Source organism: Python bivittatus, unplaced genomic scaffold (genome assembly GCF_059951505.1).
Source record: "Python bivittatus isolate LINGU-HERP-01145 unplaced genomic scaffold, Pbiv_v1 ctg000980_np1212, whole genome shotgun sequence".
In the NCBI taxonomy this organism is placed as follows: Eukaryota; Metazoa; Chordata; class Lepidosauria; order Squamata; family Pythonidae; genus Python; species Python bivittatus.
The window spans coordinates 62,801,374-62,820,245 of record NW_028277125.1 but is presented as its reverse complement, the minus strand read 5'-3'; the positions used below and the strand labels follow the sequence as shown (position 1 = coordinate 62,820,245).

General features: G+C 37.1%; 1 long non-coding RNA gene across 1 annotated transcript in view; it reads right to left on the bottom strand.

Moving 5' to 3' along the window:
• Positions 1 to 11,994, bottom strand: part of LOC112541088 (uncharacterized) — a 61,187-nt gene extending 49,193 nt beyond the window's left edge. Inside the window, exon 1 of the long non-coding RNA XR_003085123.2 lies at positions 11,539 to 11,994. This is a non-coding gene — a long non-coding RNA (uncharacterized LOC112541088). The remainder of the gene's footprint in view (positions 1 to 11,538) is intronic.
• Positions 11,995 to 18,872: the final 6,878 nt, after the last annotated feature.

Below are 18,872 nucleotides of genomic sequence, written 5' to 3'. Positions count from 1 at the left end.
ATCTGACTGAAGAAAAGCTGGTAAAAATTTTACAAGCTAATTTCTTTCCCTGGTGTGTGTGTGTGTGTGTGTGTGTGTGTGCGTGTTGCTTGCTTTTAGACAAAAATGTTCACAGAGTGGCTTATAAAAATTAGGCACTAGTTTTTAAAAGTTCCATGCATTGAATAACCAACTGAGATGGAAACTGTTCGGGTCACTTAACGGAATGGCTAGGTGACAAGTGAAAGGGCCAAAGGGAATTGGTCTTTAGAAACAGGCGATGGGAGCATCCTGCGTCTCTCCTCTTGCCCTGCTCTGCAGCCTAATGGCATGGCTGCCCCTACGTGAACATCATTATGTTGGTCTAGCTTTTGTTTATTCATGAGGGAAAAAAATGCTTGGAGGTGAAGAAGAACAGAGAGGGACAGGAGAGAACTAAAGTACAGCCACTCCTATTTCAGTGGGAAATTATAGAAGATCTGCAGGGCAAACCATTCTGTCCAATTATGATAATCAAAAGCAGGACTGAAAAAGTTCATCTTAGCATTGTGTTCCCCTCTCCACCATACCCTATTGTTTAAAACAATACTATTGAAGCATAAAGGAATTGTGTTGCAACCAAACCAAATATGTTTTGCTACCTTTTTTTTTTCTTTTAGCAACAAGTGAATGAGTAAAATAAAGAATAAATACTATAAATAATAGGATATGGTCGGTTGGGAAATAAGACAGGGATCACTTGAAGGTAAAAATGTAAAATCAGACATATTGGATCAGACCCCATGTTGTCCATTCAAGCATCCTGTTTCCTTCAGAGGTTAACCGGAAGTCTTTCAGGAAGCTCATAAACGGGACTTGAGGGAATACCTTCTGACTTATGTCCAATGGAACAAAATCAAACTATTAAAACTTGAGGTGAATTTTCTGAAACATTTAAGGGGTTTATAGATAAATAGCAAATGGTTACAAAGGCATAAAAGAGCAAAACAGCATTTTTACTCTGTGGAAAAATATTCAAACTTCCAGTTAATACTGGATGATTCCAGTATTCCAGTGAATCAGTAGGTTATATAGTTTGTTTTATCAGAAGATTGTCCCAGTGAGACACAGAAGGTTCTGTTGTGGACATTGGGTGAAAACTGTCTTGACTGGGAATGCTATTGTTGATGTAGCTGAGCTAAATTGACCAATAGTTTGACTTGGCATAAATCAGACTGAAGTACAGCAATCCATAATTTAATATTTTGGTGAAGGATTGTTTCATTAAAAAGTTAGACCCTTAAGTCTGTTGTAATGTAATTATTTGACACAACCATTAGTCGTTTACTATCTTCATTCAAGATTATAGATATAGAACTTTATAACTTCTTTAAGTGAAGTATGTTCTAAACTACAGAAATACGATCATTTTCCAGAGTATCCCCTTTTCCTAGGTGCCATAGGACACAAGAATACAACTGATGTCCCTCCAAATGTTCTTGATTTTAATTCCAGCCCTCTTTCTGGCTCTGCTGAAGCTAATGGTAGAAAAATACAGCATTTTTCTACATCAGCCTTTAATAGGTTGGAAAAATGGTGTAAGTGAATGACATTACACTAGAATGCATCTTTGGTCATGGAGGCATCTATGCGACAACAGGATAAAATTACATAAACCCTATTCTTGCTACATCACTTCTATATCAGTAGAGAATGACTGACAAGAATTTTATTTTATGTGAAATGACTAACAGTAGCCTAATAACATTCTGTCTTTTTCATATTGACTAATATTCTCTTTTAAAATAATGCAAAACATAAACTGCAAAATTCATATAAATTTTTGTGCACATTTCTCTGTTGTACCCATTTTGGATTACAGCATTTCTCTTTGCGTACATCATTTGTGCAAGTACTTTTAATCTGCCATATTTGAATCTGTCTTTGTTATAGATTTTTTGTGTATATTTCCCCAAATTTGTGCATATTCATTGATGAATTTGGGCTTGTAAATTGTGTATACAAATATTGGTGTTTCAATGTCTTGTGAGTTCACATCTACCTCTATGTGCATAGATACTTTGTTTTATGCTGCTTATTCATGACAGCCTAAATCATTTTCTAAGTTCTGCAGTGGCAAATTGTTCAAATGTCCTTAATTCTCAGATGTAGGGAAGGAAATATCAGGCTTAGATCCTGCTGATCCTTTTGTTGTTAACATTAGGTATAAGTTTATGTTGGAACACAAAATGGTAACATTGCAAGACATTCCTTCACACATATTAACTAACCTTTTGCAGAACACAAAATCTTATAAAATGATGAAAAACAAACTAACCAAAAATTCAACAGGTTGCTAGTGTTAAACTTACAAAATACCTTCCTAACTTATTTATTTTGCCTTTTAGAACAGTGTAATTATTAGGGATTGTCAATGTGGCTTTTTTATGTGGGCCAGTGCTGTGTGCACCAGAGTGTTGCATTTTTAATTATTATAACGTTAAATGGCTTTAATTGCCACCACTCTGCTGTTTCCAGGGTACTTCCATAACATTTATTGGGGGGTGATAAAGGCCAAAGTTTATTTATTTTTACAACCTATAATAAATCAAGATCCTAAAACAACAGTCATTGGCTTGATGTTTTGAGCAGCAATTGTGTTATACACAAACTGCATATTATTCCTGCTCGATAAGTGATGTGAAGAGCAGAATTGAAGTTCTGCACAAAATGGGATTGTCTTACTTAATAACAACAGATGCTCAGAGCAATGGCATTTGAAAAGAGCTCTGTAGGCTACTAGTTATTAAATGGCAGGACATTTGGCATCTTCTAGCCAGATAGCATTTGAAAAACCATAGAGTCACATCAATGACAAGGAGATAGCAAGAGAGAAATTTAATTCATCTGTGCTCTGCATTGCAAAATTTATCCCATCTGGGGGTGGGGGGGAGAGATAAGAAATAAAATGCCAAAGGGAAATTTGGAAAATATATTAAAAGTACTAAATATTCTGCTCCAAAACAAAAATCAAACCAACTTAAACTCAGGCAGCAAATGTCAGTCATTCTTATTAGGAAATGCATTCATCAATTGACTGCTCTAAAGCCATTTTAACTGGCCAGTATTAATCATAAGGCTGTCCTTTGGGGGCACCTCAGTGGATTTTTGCAGCTGGGAAGTTTTGCTACTGTTACAGAATGAAAATAGCAAAAACAATAATCCTTTCTGCCAATTTATTATTCAGATTTAGGTGCCACCAAACTCCAGAATGACTCTGAGTGGCTCACAAAATCAAATAGAAAAGAGTCAAAACACAATACCATATAGATAAACAAGATGGCACCCAAACTGCTCAGTACAGACATGTACAATTCAGGGTCAGTTGCATATCTGAGCAGCCCTTAGCATAGGCCACTCTGCCGTGGGTCTTCCTATATGAGCACCTTCTTCCCATATCTATAAAGCTTCCTGGTGGCATCAAGATTTTCTAGAAGTTCTCAAGTTAGCACTAGATGTTCAGGTCTTGGGGGAAACTATTTTGTTACTGCAGTGTTCAAGGACTGATCAGTTATTGATTGATTGATAGCAGAATTAAGGTATGCCAGCCATTAATGAAAGATATTGCTGATGCCCATTCAGCTCATGAACCAGCCATTTTCAGTTAAAGTGTACCTTCTCTGATATGTTTCCTTGTAACTAACATAAAGATCTGAAATGGAGGCATCCACAGGGGCCATCCAAAAAAATCAAGATGAAGGCTGCCACTGCATCAAAGCCCCAAACCTTTTTACATGTGTCATGCATATGTCACAAGTAAAACACGGGAGGGCCTTTCACTGCTCAGTTGCACCCACCATTTTGACTTTTTGATCCCTCTTGTGGATGCCTCGGAGTTCAGAAGTCTAAATAGGAAATATATAGGAACAGGAAATAGATATTTAAATTTATTAATCAGTGTTTTTAAAAAAACATTTCATTTCTTTAACTCTTCCAAAGAGAGAAAAAAAATAAGATGAGAAGAATGTGAATAGCTTGACAAACACGGAGTTCTACCTGTTTAAGTTTTGTATCTTAGTGTAATTTGAATATCACTTTGAAACTTGATTTTTGTGTTTGTGTGTACCTTTGAATCAGTTTTGACTCCCGGTAGCTGCCTGGACTAGTCCCTGGGGTTTTCTTGGCAACTTTTTCAGAAGTAGTTTGCCATTATCTGCTTCCTAGGGCTGAGAGAGAGTGACTGGCTCATGGTCACCCAGCTGGGTTCATGTCTAAGGTGGGACTAGAACTCAGTCTCCTGGTTTCTAGCCTAGTACTTTAACCACTATGGTAAACTGTCTATCACTGAAATAAAACATAGTCTAATTATGATCATGCTTAGATGGTGAATTCTGTACCAACTCTACTAAAAATAGTCATTGGCATCGTTTGTGTCCTTCAGGCACTTAGAATTTAAGAATTTCTGCACAACTTACTTTCTTTTTTTACCGCACTGTCAATAACATAGATGTTATGAGATTACTGCTTTCAGGTCATCCACATATTTTCTCTAGCACTTTTATTTTCCCACTGCTTTTTCTTATGGACAGGCCCATTTCAAAAGGTTACATGAAAGGTAATATGTAATAGAAACTAAGTGACAACCGTTAATAATTCATATCCTTTCATATTTTTATTTTTACCAAAGTTGAGCCAAGTAGCCAATTAGCTTGCAGATTCATCCAAGCAGGAACAGTTTGGATTCTCTTCACCTCCACTTTCCTCTGTCTATTCTGTAGTGTCATTTGTCTCTTTTAATACGTCTGGTTCTTTCTCTCTCTCCCTCTTCCTAAATTCATGGAAGAATTCATTGTGCCCATGACTTTTATGTTACTAAAATATGTTAATAAAATGTTAACATAATTTTATGTTAATAAAATATTAAAGATAATGAATTATAATGGAGGTACTTATGGAGTCCTTGGTGCTCTCTGAGCTTGGTTGTTTGCTTACAGATGTTTCATTACCTGGCTAGGTAACATCATCAATGCTAGTGAGTGTGGGGTTTGCTCCCTGTTTATATACAGTAGCTTGCTTGTTTGTCTGGTGTTAATCCCTGTTTATCTAGGTGTAGGCTGCTGGAGATGTGTTCTGGTCTTTTTGGAACTACCAAAGAGAAAACCACACCCCCACCAACACTGGCAGGGCAGGCTACTGTATATAAACAGGGAGCAAACCCCACAATAGCATTGATGATGTTACCCAGCCAGGTAATGAAATGTCTGCAAGCAAACAACCAAGCTCAGAGAGCATCAAAGATTCAGGGAACCACAGTTCAGCCCTGAGCTATGTATATTGTTTTCTATTGGAGGTACTTATCCTGTACATATATGGAAGTACTTATACATATACTTTAACAATGATATTACAAATAATGCCACTGTAAGAGAGTGTTGTTTTTGTTTTATGCTAATCTCCTCCCAATGTGACAGACTGGAACCTGCATGGGGGGTAACTTTCAGCTGTATATTAGCCCATATGGCACAAGCTGATTTGTATCTAAGCTAAGGCCTAATTATGGATGAATTAATAAAACCAAGCAATGTCAGTCTGAACTTTTCTTCTGGTGTTTTGCCAACCTCTAAGTGGGTGATTTTCTTTCTTGCTCTCCTAAAATAATTTTCAGTTCATTCCTGAGAATTCCTGCATACCTTTATGCTGAAGAGCCTTTAATCCTTTCCTTTTTCTTGTTCCATGTTAAATTTCAGATCTGAACTCTTAACATACCATTCTCCCAGGTAATAGTTTCCTACTGCCATTCTGTGGATATCCTGAGTAGCTTCATATATGAACATGTATTTGAAGCATGAAAATCTGGCAGTCATTGAATTCTTGGAACAAGGTATAGTCAAATGCTTCTTGGCTCCATTCAGAAGCAGCTCAAGATTTACAAGTTGTCACAGGCATTGCTTGGAACAAGGTGCTATCTGAGAATTCTGGCCCAATTGCTAATATGCCCAATATTTGCATAGCAATGGGGCCAAATACATGAGGCTCATCACAATGCTTTCTGGGAATTGTATCTGAGAGCCAATGGGGATTTCAACATCCCCTAGTCCAAAAGGAAACAGAAAATATTAAATCTAATGAATGGCAGCATATGGACATGGGTGTGCTTATATATTTATAGTCAGAGATCAAAAACAATATATAATATATAATATAATTATATATATATATAATATATAATAGCTTCAAATAAATGAAAGCAAGAAAAGAAAAACATTGAACATTTCAAAATCTAAGCAGTAGCCAACCGGAGATTAGAATTAAATCTTCCAAATCATTTTATTTTAGTCAGTACTTTAATCGACATATTCTCATGCAAGCCTCAACAGAAGAAAGACCAGATTTCAGATGCCAAAGGGCATTAAGCATATACTGGGGAACATGCAGCATTGCTGTTATATATTTAATTTATGTTCCTTCTAAATCCTTATCCATACAAAGCTGTGCACCATGGAGTAAAAGACTTAGCACCTTGGCCTTAAATAATTTAGCCGAAGCAGGGACAAAATGATTGCTTCTGCAGCTAGCAAATCAGTTTATAGCAGTGTTTCTCAACCTCAGCAACTTTAAGATGTATGGCCATTAAGATGACATGGCTGGGGAATTCTGGGAATTGAAGTCCACACATCTTAAAGTTGTTGAGGTTGAGAAACACTGAGTTATAGTGTAAAAGGACTTTTGAGTTTGTACAGTAGTATCTTTTGCTTGCTTCTTCCATGCTGCAGATGACTTGAAGTTGATTCCAAGAGACTGGAAATCCTTCACTTCTTCATTATGGATGTCATTAATCTTCCAATTATGATTGTAGTTAGTGCACCTTTCAGTAAACAGAATTGCATTGGTTTGGGAATTAATAATACTTAATTTTTCACTACTGCAATTAACTGCTAGTTAAGGCAGTTAGCCAAAGATAAATAGCTGCATTATTAGGGTACAAAAAAATGGACATAGCTTTGTTAGCCAGTGGAGGATGCAATTCAATGTTTGAAAAGGCTTGAGTAATAGATTTAATATAGAATTTGAACAGAAGGGAAGCAAGTATGCAACCTTGTTTGACTCCTTTCTGAGTAAATATTGGATCATGAAGATATTTTTATGTAACCTAATGATTAATCAAAGTAATCAGCAATCTATGGTGACAATTATGCCTGTAGTCCCTCCCTAGCTATTCAATCAAATGACATATTCAACTCAATGAAGTTAGCATAAAAAAGTACCCGGAATACTTCCTGAATACTACAGGACCATACTTTGATGATCTGGTTCTAAAGCAAGTTTGCTCTACTTTCAAGTTATTGTCTAGGATTGATTAATCAATATTTTCCACAGAGGTGTCTTGTATATAACTTGCTCAAAGGGCTAAATGGGTAGAAATTAGCTGGACCCACTTTCTCTCCTTAAAATTTGGGACAGTTATTGATTAGTCTTTTGGCATTTAAAAGGAGTGGTTCACATAGGGAAATAAAATGCCTAGTGCACAGTTCCATGCATCAAAGTTGATTTTTAGACATTTGGCTGGGAATGGGATCTTTCCTTACCCTATAGCTCTGTTATTCTGTGCTATGAGTTTAAATAGCTCAGAAATTGACACAGGAAACAAATCAGGTAAATAATCATCAGGTGGCTCAAACAACTTAACTGGGGGTTGGCATCACTATAAAGAGTCCAAAAATGTTCTACCCATTCTACTCACTCATTGGTGAGATTAGCCATCCTTCCCACTAAAGGATCTGTAGAAAAAGAATGGGACATAAGATGCCAACATTCGGTGGAGTTTCTGTCTTTTATAACTTTCACAAACTTCTTCCAGGTACCCATCTGAGCTTCTGGTTTCCTGTTTTAACAACATCTTTCACTGATTCTTCAAAGCAAATGCAATGTCCCATAAACAATACCCAGTATTATTCCTAAAGGCCTGTTGAATTTAATTTGGCCTTAGCTTTAACACAAACATGATTTAAACATGTCTTACATATAAATGTGGATCTAGAAAGTTTGACTGTTAATTTATCTGTTATGAGACCCAGACGATATGGATCATTTGTTGGACAATGCATGGTGATCCCCATACATCCTTTGCATCTTCAATGGACTGTTGAGAGATTATAGGAAGACTAAAAAAATGGGCAGAAGCTCTCTCAAACTCACCAGATCCTCTTATTTGGGAATTCCTATCTGAAATAATTTCATCCATAAAATTGGGTATGATCTGCAGACTGAAGCATTATAGTCCAATTTTACTCTCAGGGGAATGATCACTATCAGGATGAAAAATCAATCTTAAATTCAGTAATCCTGTTAAATAGGCTTTGGGATAGTAACATATAATCAATAATGCTAGCACCTCTACCACCACAGAAATTTAGTTTCCTTTTAGAGTCCCCTTAAACCAGTCAGTTTAGAATAATAGAAATCTTAGCAACAAATCCAGGAAGTAGTCTTAAAACATGTTCCAGCTATCACTGAGTTTATTTAATGATCTATACCATGTTAAATAAAGATTGGTTAACAGTAAACCTTGGTATACTAATTCCAACTTAATGGCCATAGTCAAGGTACCATACCTAACAGGCAGAGAAATGCTTTGGCATAATTTGGCTGAAATTAAGGTACTGAAGATACCTTGGACTTGAGTATTCTCCTGACCATGCACAGCCTATACTGAAAAGGAAATGTAGCATCACGCCATAAGGTTTCACATTTCCAAATCTCTTATAAAAGAAGTACAGGTAGTCCTTGCTTAATGACCGTTCATTTAAGGATGGTTCAAAGTTATGACAGCCTCAGAAAAAGTGCTTTACAGCCTGTACTCACACTTACGTCCATCACAAACTGTTGCACCACTCCCCATGGTCACATGATCACAATTTATGAGCTTTTTATGATGGTCTTTAAGCAAATAACTGCGGTTGTTAAGCGAATCATGTGGTCGTTAAATGAATTCCAGCAAAAAACTCCATTGGGGAAGCTGGATTCACTTAACGATCATGTGATTCGCTTAATGACCATGGTGATTCACTTCACAACCATCATAAAAATGGTCATAAAATTGAGTCTAGTCACATGGTGACTCTATTAACCACCCTGCTTAACGACCAATTTTACAGTCCCTATTGTGGTCGTTAAGTGAGAACTACCTGTATGTCAAATTTATTTAGCAGACCTGTAAAGAGAAATTTATATGAAATAACTGAATGGATGGACTTCAATATCATCATCTAAAGTACTATTGAACTGAATCAGTTCAGAGCAACTTTAACTCAATTTTTCTTCTTCCAGGTCAGTGTTGACTCCTGGCTACTACCTAGACTATTCTCTGCAGTTTTCTTGGCAAGATTTTTCAGAAGTGGTTTGACATCGCCTCCTTCCTAGAGCTTAGAGAAAGTGACTGGCCCAAGGTCACCCAGCTGGCTTTATGCCCAAGGCGGGACTAGAACTCACAGTTTCCCAGTTTCTAGCCCAGTGCCAACCACTACACCAACTTCCAGGTTTCTTTAGATGGTACAGATTATATGCATCCATTCTAATTGAATTGCAGAGGTAATGTTGAGATGGAAGCAGTCATGGTTGCCATGACAGATAACATAGGCCAGGGAGTGGTTGGGGAAAGGATGCCTCAACTGATTATGCTGGAATTCTCAGCAGCTTTCATCACTTGAATTTTGGATGTTATGGATTCAAAACTCATTTTCCACAGTTCCCTTTCATTAAAATCTCATTCCCCTGATTCTTTTTATTCCTCATTATCACTGCCTCTTCACCTTGACCCAAAGTAGAGTTATGGGTCAACTTTCAGGAATGTTGAAAATCTGAATGAGATGTGACTTGAAATATACAGTGCTATTTTTAAATAAAGTGTTATAAAATGAAAGGGGGATCAAGCAAAAGTGTTATAAAATGAAAGGGGGATCATTGGTAACAGATTGTGTTGTAAGGTTTTGCTTAAAACAAAACAAAACATCCCCTTCCTTGGAAACAAAAATTTTCACTCATTCATCTTTTCAGTAAACTCACCCTAGTTCCATTCAATAGGTTGTCTTATGCAGCAAAAGTAAAAGAAGCATAAGTTGCAGTTGAACAATGATACTCTGTTTCTGAAGCAAAGACTAAGACTGAGCTTCTCCATCCTTGTTTTAAGCTTACCATGGCTCACGCACAGATTTCAGATTTTGCAATGCTGAGGAGTGGAATTAAACTGTAAGTATGTCACCTAATAAAGTTCAGTTAATTTTTTTTTTCATGCAAATCACACATTACTTTGGTTTGAAAAAAAAAAAAACTACAAACACTGCAAACCTATTTGTTTCTGTGACAATAAATCCCACTGAACATTACTTGTTTCTAAGTAAACATATGATTATGCTGCAGGCTAAAAGATGCAAAGAAAAATCAGTAATGTAAAATATAGTAATTGCAATAGGAAAATGAGATCAGTTGACCTAACAGAACATGCTTTTCTTCTAAAAAAGACTGTTTCTTGGGTGGCAGTATTCTATTTGAATAGCTATCAAAAAGCTACTTCAAGTGCTTTTTAAGCAGAAAAATGAGACAAAAATATTTCAAATGAATGAGTATATATATGAGGTTCGCCAGTCCACATCCAGTTCAAAAATAGAGTCATATGAAGGGAGAACAGGGGTTTAGCAGTTATCTATCAACAGTTGAAAACTAGACCTCAGACTAAGAAATTATACACTTCATCTTCTGATAGACTTCCCTGCTATGCTTTATTTCTGACACAGCAATTATTTCCAGTATGTATTTATATGTAGAAAATGGATAATAGTGTGATTTGACTGCAGTTACATGTGACCTCTTTTAGAATGATCCATTGCCTCTTTTTTGGCAATAGTGTACGTAGTAGCCATCCTATCTTCCCTTCTGAAATACATTATTTCCAATGGCATGAAAAGAAAAACTCTACTATGCACAGGCAAGAGTGGAGCCTTATTAAACTAAGCCACGGAAAAGGTTACTGAGGGTCAATATGTTTGTAAGAAAGCATTACATTATTTAAAGAGAATTAACATTTGAAAAAAATGAGTTTTTAAGTAAGAATCTTGCAGTCTCATGCTTGCATATTTCTCATTCAGGTACATTTTGAAGTACTCAAGAAACATCCTTCACCAAAAAGTTAGTCATTACATCATTTGCAGTCCTGTTGTTTCCTGTGTACCCATATCTGTCTGACATAACTTTTATAAGCTGAATATTCATGAAATCAACCCTGAGATTAGGAGAGTCTGTAGGTTTCCAGTAAGGTAGCAAAACAAAAACAAAAACAAAAAAACCTATTCCTTCATTTAGACAGTTCAAGTGATTCAGGAGGATTTCATCATAATGGCAAAATATGGGGTTTGGTTATAATTTTTCCCTATAATTGCTAACTGTCGATAAAATTGGTAAATATTGGCAAGCATCTTCAAAGAAAGCCACTTCACTGTAGCCAGTTTTTAAAAAGTATATATTCAATGCAGTAATAATTCATTATTTCTTAAAAACAAACTCTGAAGTTAATTAAGTTTTGTCTACCGTCTCTACTTTGCACGGTTCAAAGAGCTGTATCACTTTTCTCCTTGGTGCATCCTGTGAGGGAGTGAAGTTGGGAAAAGTAGCTGCAGCCAGGCAGAAACGCTTCTCACCCCATTTCCCTCATACTGTACATTCATTAACTCAAACTTTACTCACAAGCTTCCAAGCCCATGTTCCAATGGCCTGTAATAATTTAGCCACACCCTGGCGTTTTCAAGGACGGGCCAAAGTCTAGAGGTAGCCTCCCCTGCCCAAGCTCTTAGCTTATAAAAACAAATACTAAGACAGAGTGGGGAGGGGTATACTGTATGTAGGAGGAAAGGTGATATGCAAAGAGCATACAGATGGGGAAGCAGCAGTGACATCTGAAGATTGGCAGCTATTACAAGCGGGCAAGAGGACTATCATTCAACTGCCAGGACCACAAGGTATGGTGAGCATATCCTGGTGGGAATCCTGCCTGGAGCTTTGCCAGGAGCTCAGTAGCAACTAGAAGAAGAACCACCACACTGAAGCAGCTCCTCATCCCAACTACAGTAAGAACATTTGGAAGGAGGCAAAGGTTGTATGCCACTTTACAGAGTTATAGACTTTTGTTTGAACTAAGTAATAAAGGACTGAGTATTAAAGACATATTTACATGGCAACATCACCTCGCAAGTCCTAGATGGGTGGAGAGCAATAGTCTGTTGTTGGAGAATGCGCATGCTGCAATAAAGCATTTTGTACAGATTTGCTACATTGTGGTATGTCCAGTCCTTGGAAAACAACTCTCGCACATCCTCCTGAGCAAGGTGGATGTTAGCCTAGTTGTGCTTCTAGAACCTTCAAGACAAAATATTTCTAACACCATCAACCACAGAGGTAAACCTGGAGTCCATTCCCATTGGCAGAAATATGTATACAACAATTGCTGTTGTATCATAGAGTCAATAATAAAAATCCATGATTATTCTCAACTTCCTAAAGTCTCAACTCCTCTCAAGATTGTTCCAAAACTGATATCTCTGGTCAATCCTGGATATTTATCCTAATAAATCTTATCAGAAGAGATGCATTTAGTAATCTGTTGATTCTATCAATTGTTTTGTGTAACTAATACAATTAAGTTTGATTTTACAATGGTCTTTAGCAGCCCAGTATCGGACAAATTCAGTCTTCTTCACCAATTAGAAGGGGAAAAAACAGTCTAATTTCTCATTTTCTTGGTTTAAAATTATTTATTTATTTATTTATTTCATTTATTACATTTTTCAACCGCCCATCTCCCCACAATGGGAGATTAGTGATGGAAATCCCCTTTCTGCCTCCCCCTCCCCCAGATTCAGTTTGGAACTGTGCTCTGTAAAAATCGTTACATTTTCCCAAAGATATTTTTTTAAAATGGGTGGGTTTCACTAAGGCTAATTCTGAATCAAATATTTAAACACCCACCAGCATTACTCTTGACATTATTAAAAGTGCATTGGAATTTCTGGCTATTTTAAAGATCTTTACTACTCCAAATGTTACCTTCCATGAACTTGGCTTGATAACAGCACAGTAGCATCAGAAAAATCAGAAAGCCAAGGATTGTCGCCTTTTACCATGTGTTTCATTGTCTCAGTCTTCTGCCTTGAATATTAGTATCTATGTGCTAGACAACCTAGAAAATACTGTTTTCTAGACATGTGGTGCTACATAGCCAGTGTTTGAGTTTCTAACATACATACAGTATTATGATGTAGAAGTATAACTTAGAGGCTGTATGTTCATCTCTGAATAAAGTGCTTTTGTATTCTGAGTTCATTTTTGAAGATGATTAGGGAAGAGGCATCTAAACCTCCCCTTTCTCATTGTGTTATTTGTTTGAGGTTACAGAAGCACTAAATTCTAAGATCCAATATATACAAGAGGGACGGTAAACCTGCATCATCCAGGTATTGTTGTATTATAACTCCCATACCTTAATATTGACCATGCTGGCTAGGGCTTCTGGATTCAGTGATATCTGGAGGATCCTAAGTTCTCAAGCCAAAATTTTAAAACTCCATATTGTTTAGTCAGATCTCCTTACCAATGTATGGGTGCTACCATCCAGCCATAGAAAACTGCTACTTTGGAGAGGACTTTTAACATGTGCTTCTAGGTCTTGCTTACTTGCCCAGTTAGTACTTGCTGAATCAAAGCCCAATCTATGAATTCAGTACAAAGAAACTCCTATTTGAGGTCATTAAAATGAAGCAGCTATTTCATATCTGCAGCATATTACCAGGTGCTATATCAGTATAGAAGGCATATGCAAGCTTTATCACAATTGGGTAAGCAGTTTCATGCTATATCATGCCTCCTTTTCCCTTCTACCATTCTCTTTCCATATCTAATTATCTGAAAAAGTATGAAATAAATAATGTGAAATTGTTCTTCAGGCCTGCCCTCTGAGAACTTGCAAACCATACTACCCCTTTGCCCCAATATCTCTATTTCGTCCCCTGCTGCTTTTTCTTGAAAAGAATTAAAAATCACTTGGATCTTTTTCAGATTTGGGATTAAAATTAAAGCATCAGATTTTCATTCTAACCAATATATAGTGCAATTCAGTCTACCTTCTCAAGCTTAGTGCAGCAAATCCTGGCATATGACCAAGAAACGTGTCTGACCTAAATTGTCCATTCCCCCCCCCCCCCAATTTAGGAATAATACAGTACAACTTCCTTCCAAATCTTCATTCTTCTGAATTAGTTTTCCTTGGTTTATCTTTCCTAGTGATAATTTTCTTCTGAATCATTTTGTTGAAAAGATCTTCTGTAAATATGAAACCATTTAACAGCACACTGTGTTCACATATACAGTAGCGATTGCCAGTTTTTAGAATATTTTCTTACCAAATCCCCTGTAGTGAACTGAGAATGGAGGAGTACGGCTCATTACATACCCTTTTCTCAAACCCAAATATCAACCCATTAAAGAAAGAAATGGTCTTTGGCAGTGCTTCTATTAGCCCATTTCCTGTGAACTTTAGTGAAGAATAGCAGAAAGGTTTTTCTGAACACTTCATGAGAGCCTGTATTCTTTGCTTCATTGAAGGGTTGAGTATGGGTGTATGTGTGTTATGATGTCCCATGGATTTAAAAACAAGTGCCTTTAAAAGCCTGTACTGTTTTAACATGTTCTTTTGTAGAAAAATTAGTTTGGTGCAAAGAGAAACTAGTGTAATCTGTTTTTATAACTCCTTGAACCATCACTCTGATCCATCATCACTCTGGGAAACAAGGGTTGTAAGCTGGTTGCTTATACTCTTTCCTGAAATAATGGCTGAAGATGTCCTGGAAGTGGATGTGGAGATGACATCTAGGAATACAGCTTGTTCTTGGAATACAGGGAGTGGGTAAAAGATACACAAAGGTCTGAACCAAGCCCTACATTGAGAATTGGATGGCTGGGACAAATACCCCAACTCTGAGGGGGAGGCCAAACTGAAAAGGATCAGTCAATGCACAAGAACCAAAGAGTACCACCCACAACCTGGGCCTAAAGGGGTGTAAACATAGTTTGGACTGTAGTCGAGAGGATTCTCCATTTTTCCTGTGTTATCCAAACGTCCAACTTCTCAATTTTTTTTTCTATTTGCTGTTCCATGATATCCCACCTCAAAGGGTGAAAAATTGGACTGGCTTTAAAATATTTGCTGGTATCTTGATAATATTTCAACACTTCTACTTTAGTATGACTTGTATGTTATACAGGTAGTCCTCAATTTAAGAATGAGTTCCATTCTCAAGATCTGTCCTTAAGTCGAATTTGTATGTAAGCAGGAATAGTATTATTGTATAACACTGTATAAGTAGTATTGTGTATTTAATTCAAATCATTGTGTATTTAACTTGAATTTTGCTACAATAGACTCCATTATTAACTATGAGTCATCCTTAAACCCGGAGTTCTTAACCTGCAGATTACCTGTATTCTTAATCTTTACACTGCTTGTGAAGTGATATTATCACTTATGTAATTTTGCTTGCTTAAGTAGAAAATGTATAAATGTATGTAAAAGTATAATAAAATGTTGAAAGAGCTTTGGACATGCCTGTTGCCTAATTTCACCATTCTGCCACAAGGAAAGGACATAGAAAGGATGAGAAAGAACACTCCATTGTTTATATGAATATGCATGATTGGGTATTTGCAAGAGTGATGCTAGAAGCATATAATGTCCTTTATTTACTTATTTACTTACACAGTCTTCTACACTGCCCCATTCCATCAACTCTGAGCAGCCTACAAAACCTCAATATGGTAATCATGGTTAAAAGCACAAACATAAAATATAACATAATAATATCAGTTACTCACCCCCACTAATCCATAAAGCCCTTCTTTGGGAGAATAATCAATCTGCCACTCCCCCTCCATAGATCCTCTAAAGAGCAGGTCTTCATGGCTTTCTGGAATACTAGCAAGGATAAGACATATAATAGTGTATTGGATGTAAAAAGCAAGGAAAACAAGAAGACCAATTGGTGTGTCCCTTAATCCCAGTCTTTTTCACATCTGGCAGGCACTTGGGACAAAAGTCCCTGTCTCTGTCTTGCAGGGTTGCCTTGACCTGGAAGTGTGGACCAGCCTCATACCAAAAGCCTCTCTGGTGGCAAATTACAGTTTACAAGAACAACAAGGTCAGCCTTGAGATACACCATTCAGCACTGTAGAATTCAGAGAATACATGAAGGAAAGTAGCAGCAAGCCTTTTCCAAACTGAACATTATTTCTGTCACCATGCTTTCTGTCCCCATACCACCTCCATTTCTTTAGCAGCCAATTTAATTGCTCCTCTTCTTCCCTCTTTCATTTAACTTTTAAAGTAATCTGGATGTGTTACAAGGCAAAACTACACCTTTTCTTTATTTGACCTGTAAGGGAAGAAAGGAGCAGGACACAACAAGACAGATTTTCTGGGTTTTTTTAAAGACTTGAGTCATGCTGAATTTTGGGACCTTTGAACCTATGTCCAAAAGCCTAGCTCCTTCATAAATGCATTAAGTCTAGAGTCTAAAATTAGACAACTGTACCATTGCTTTTCTGTCATCATAAAACTGGCAAACCTGCTTACAGGTAATTTTCGAGTTATGACTGCAATTGGGACCAGGATTGCCATTGCTAAGTGATGCAATTGTGAAGCATGACATCACGTGACTGCATCATTTAGTGATGGCAATCCAGGCAGTCCTAGCTGTCGTTGTAACCGAAGAAGCATGAGTTGTTAAGTGGGAAGTGGAGGGACTCCCAGGTAAGGTGTGCAAGGGTGCCACAAGGGGGGTGGGGAAGGCCATGGGAGGCCCAGCACAGGCTGCACACAAGTTGGGGAAGGCAGCTCAGTGCAACATGAGCTCAGAAAGGCCAGGGAATGAGGGCATGAGTTGCATGCAATCACAGGGAGGCCACGGAAAGAGGGTGCGGGGTGCATGTGTGCAAGTGCAAGGAAGCCAAGGGAAGAGGGCTTAGGGTACATGCATGCATGTGGGAAATAGGTTGTCAAGCATCCAGATTGCAATCACATGATCCCAGGGGTGCTGGGACAGCCACAACTTCAAAGACATTGTAAGTCTTCTTTTTCTGCACTGTCATAACTTTGAACAGTCACTGAATGAATGGTCGTAACTCAAGGACTACCTGTAGTTTCATTAATGTGGTTATATCGTGGGCCCTCGACTCATACCTTGGGATAACATAAGGCCTCACACATCCTTAGTTTTTACATTCTCTCTCCTCTACCCACTTCTCATCATCCAAAGCTAAAGTCATTGAGAAAAGAAAGGCTGGTCTCCTGGCATAAAACAAGATTTCTATCTTTTTTTATAACGGATAAGATTTGAGACACATAAAAAACTTGTATTGTTATTTTTTTTTAGTCTGACATCATGGACTACACTGAATCCCAAAGTTGCACACAAACTGACATGGTTAATTGATTGGCCTAGATTCCACCTATTTCAAAATATTTCCTTCTGGAACAGGTGACTCTACACCAGCCATGGTTCTCCTTGTTCATCTGAATACATGATAAGCAACTGAAGCCCTAGATATAACCTTGGCTTAAGCTAAGTAAAATGAAATGTAGTGAAGAATGAACATGTTTGTAGACAGCTCCAAGAATCATGGTATTAATTTTAAAAACTAAGTTTTGTCTTTTGCAGAGAACCATTCATTCATGTGATATTCCACAGCTGAGTTTTGTAAAAGCATTCTTGCTCAAGCGAATAGTAACTTCTTGTAAATTGGTTCACCTGATTTTTTTCCCCCATACACAGAAATACCTACTATAATTGAAGACAGCAGAACTTGAAAAATTCTTAAACATACAAGCACACCTACAGTATTTTGGTAGGGCTCAATTGGAACTGCCAACCTTACGGCATTATTTGAAGCAATCTTTGTTTTGGTGAAGAATTTTGTATGATCATGTCCCAAATATGTGTCTCCTCCTCTTGTAATTATACTCAGAAAGGTGATTAGGCAAACAGAAAAGCTGTGTCTACAGACCTCTGTTGAGTCTTTTTTTTTTTTTTTAAGTGAGGGACAGAATATCTCTGTCCTCATATTAATGTTTTTTAAAAGCCTGCTCAAAATTTTGTGTACATTTTCATACACATTTCTCTAACGAGGGACATTTTGGTCCACACTTTTTCATGAAGTTGATGCATCTGATTGATTGATTGATTGATTGATTGATTGATTGATTGGACACAATGTCATTTTGGATGTAGCTGTTATACTTAAAACCTAGAACATACAAAATGAACTCTACTTTGCATAAAGGTTGAGCTGGGACAGTTTCATATAAAGCAAACCAAAAACAGAACAAATTATTCTAGACCTACTTCACTAAAATCCAGGATAACTGCCTGGATCTTTACAGATGCAGTATTAGGTATTTGGGATACAAATCAGTCTTGCTGGCTCACTCTAACTTGTTGATTTCTGAATTGTTTTGGCAAGGAGGGTGAATATCTCTGTGGAGAATCCCTGTTTATCACAACTGTCATTTTTACAATTTGTGTTTCCCGTTGCATAAAACATTCTTTATGGGATTAGAAGATAATGCTTTTGTTTATCTCAGTTGCAATCTCCTTGTAATAAACTGAAGAATAGCTAAATTTTGACTCTATCTCTCATGGTAGATTTATAGAGCTGCCAGTTATATTTAAAGAGTTGCAAAGGAAATAGCCATAATATTTAGTACTATGCAGTCTTCTAGTGTCACTAATTAAGTTGTTGAAGTATTGAGAGTCATGTTTGTCAATAAAGGATGATAGAAGTCCAAGCTTTAGTGTTTCATAATATCATTTAATAGACAA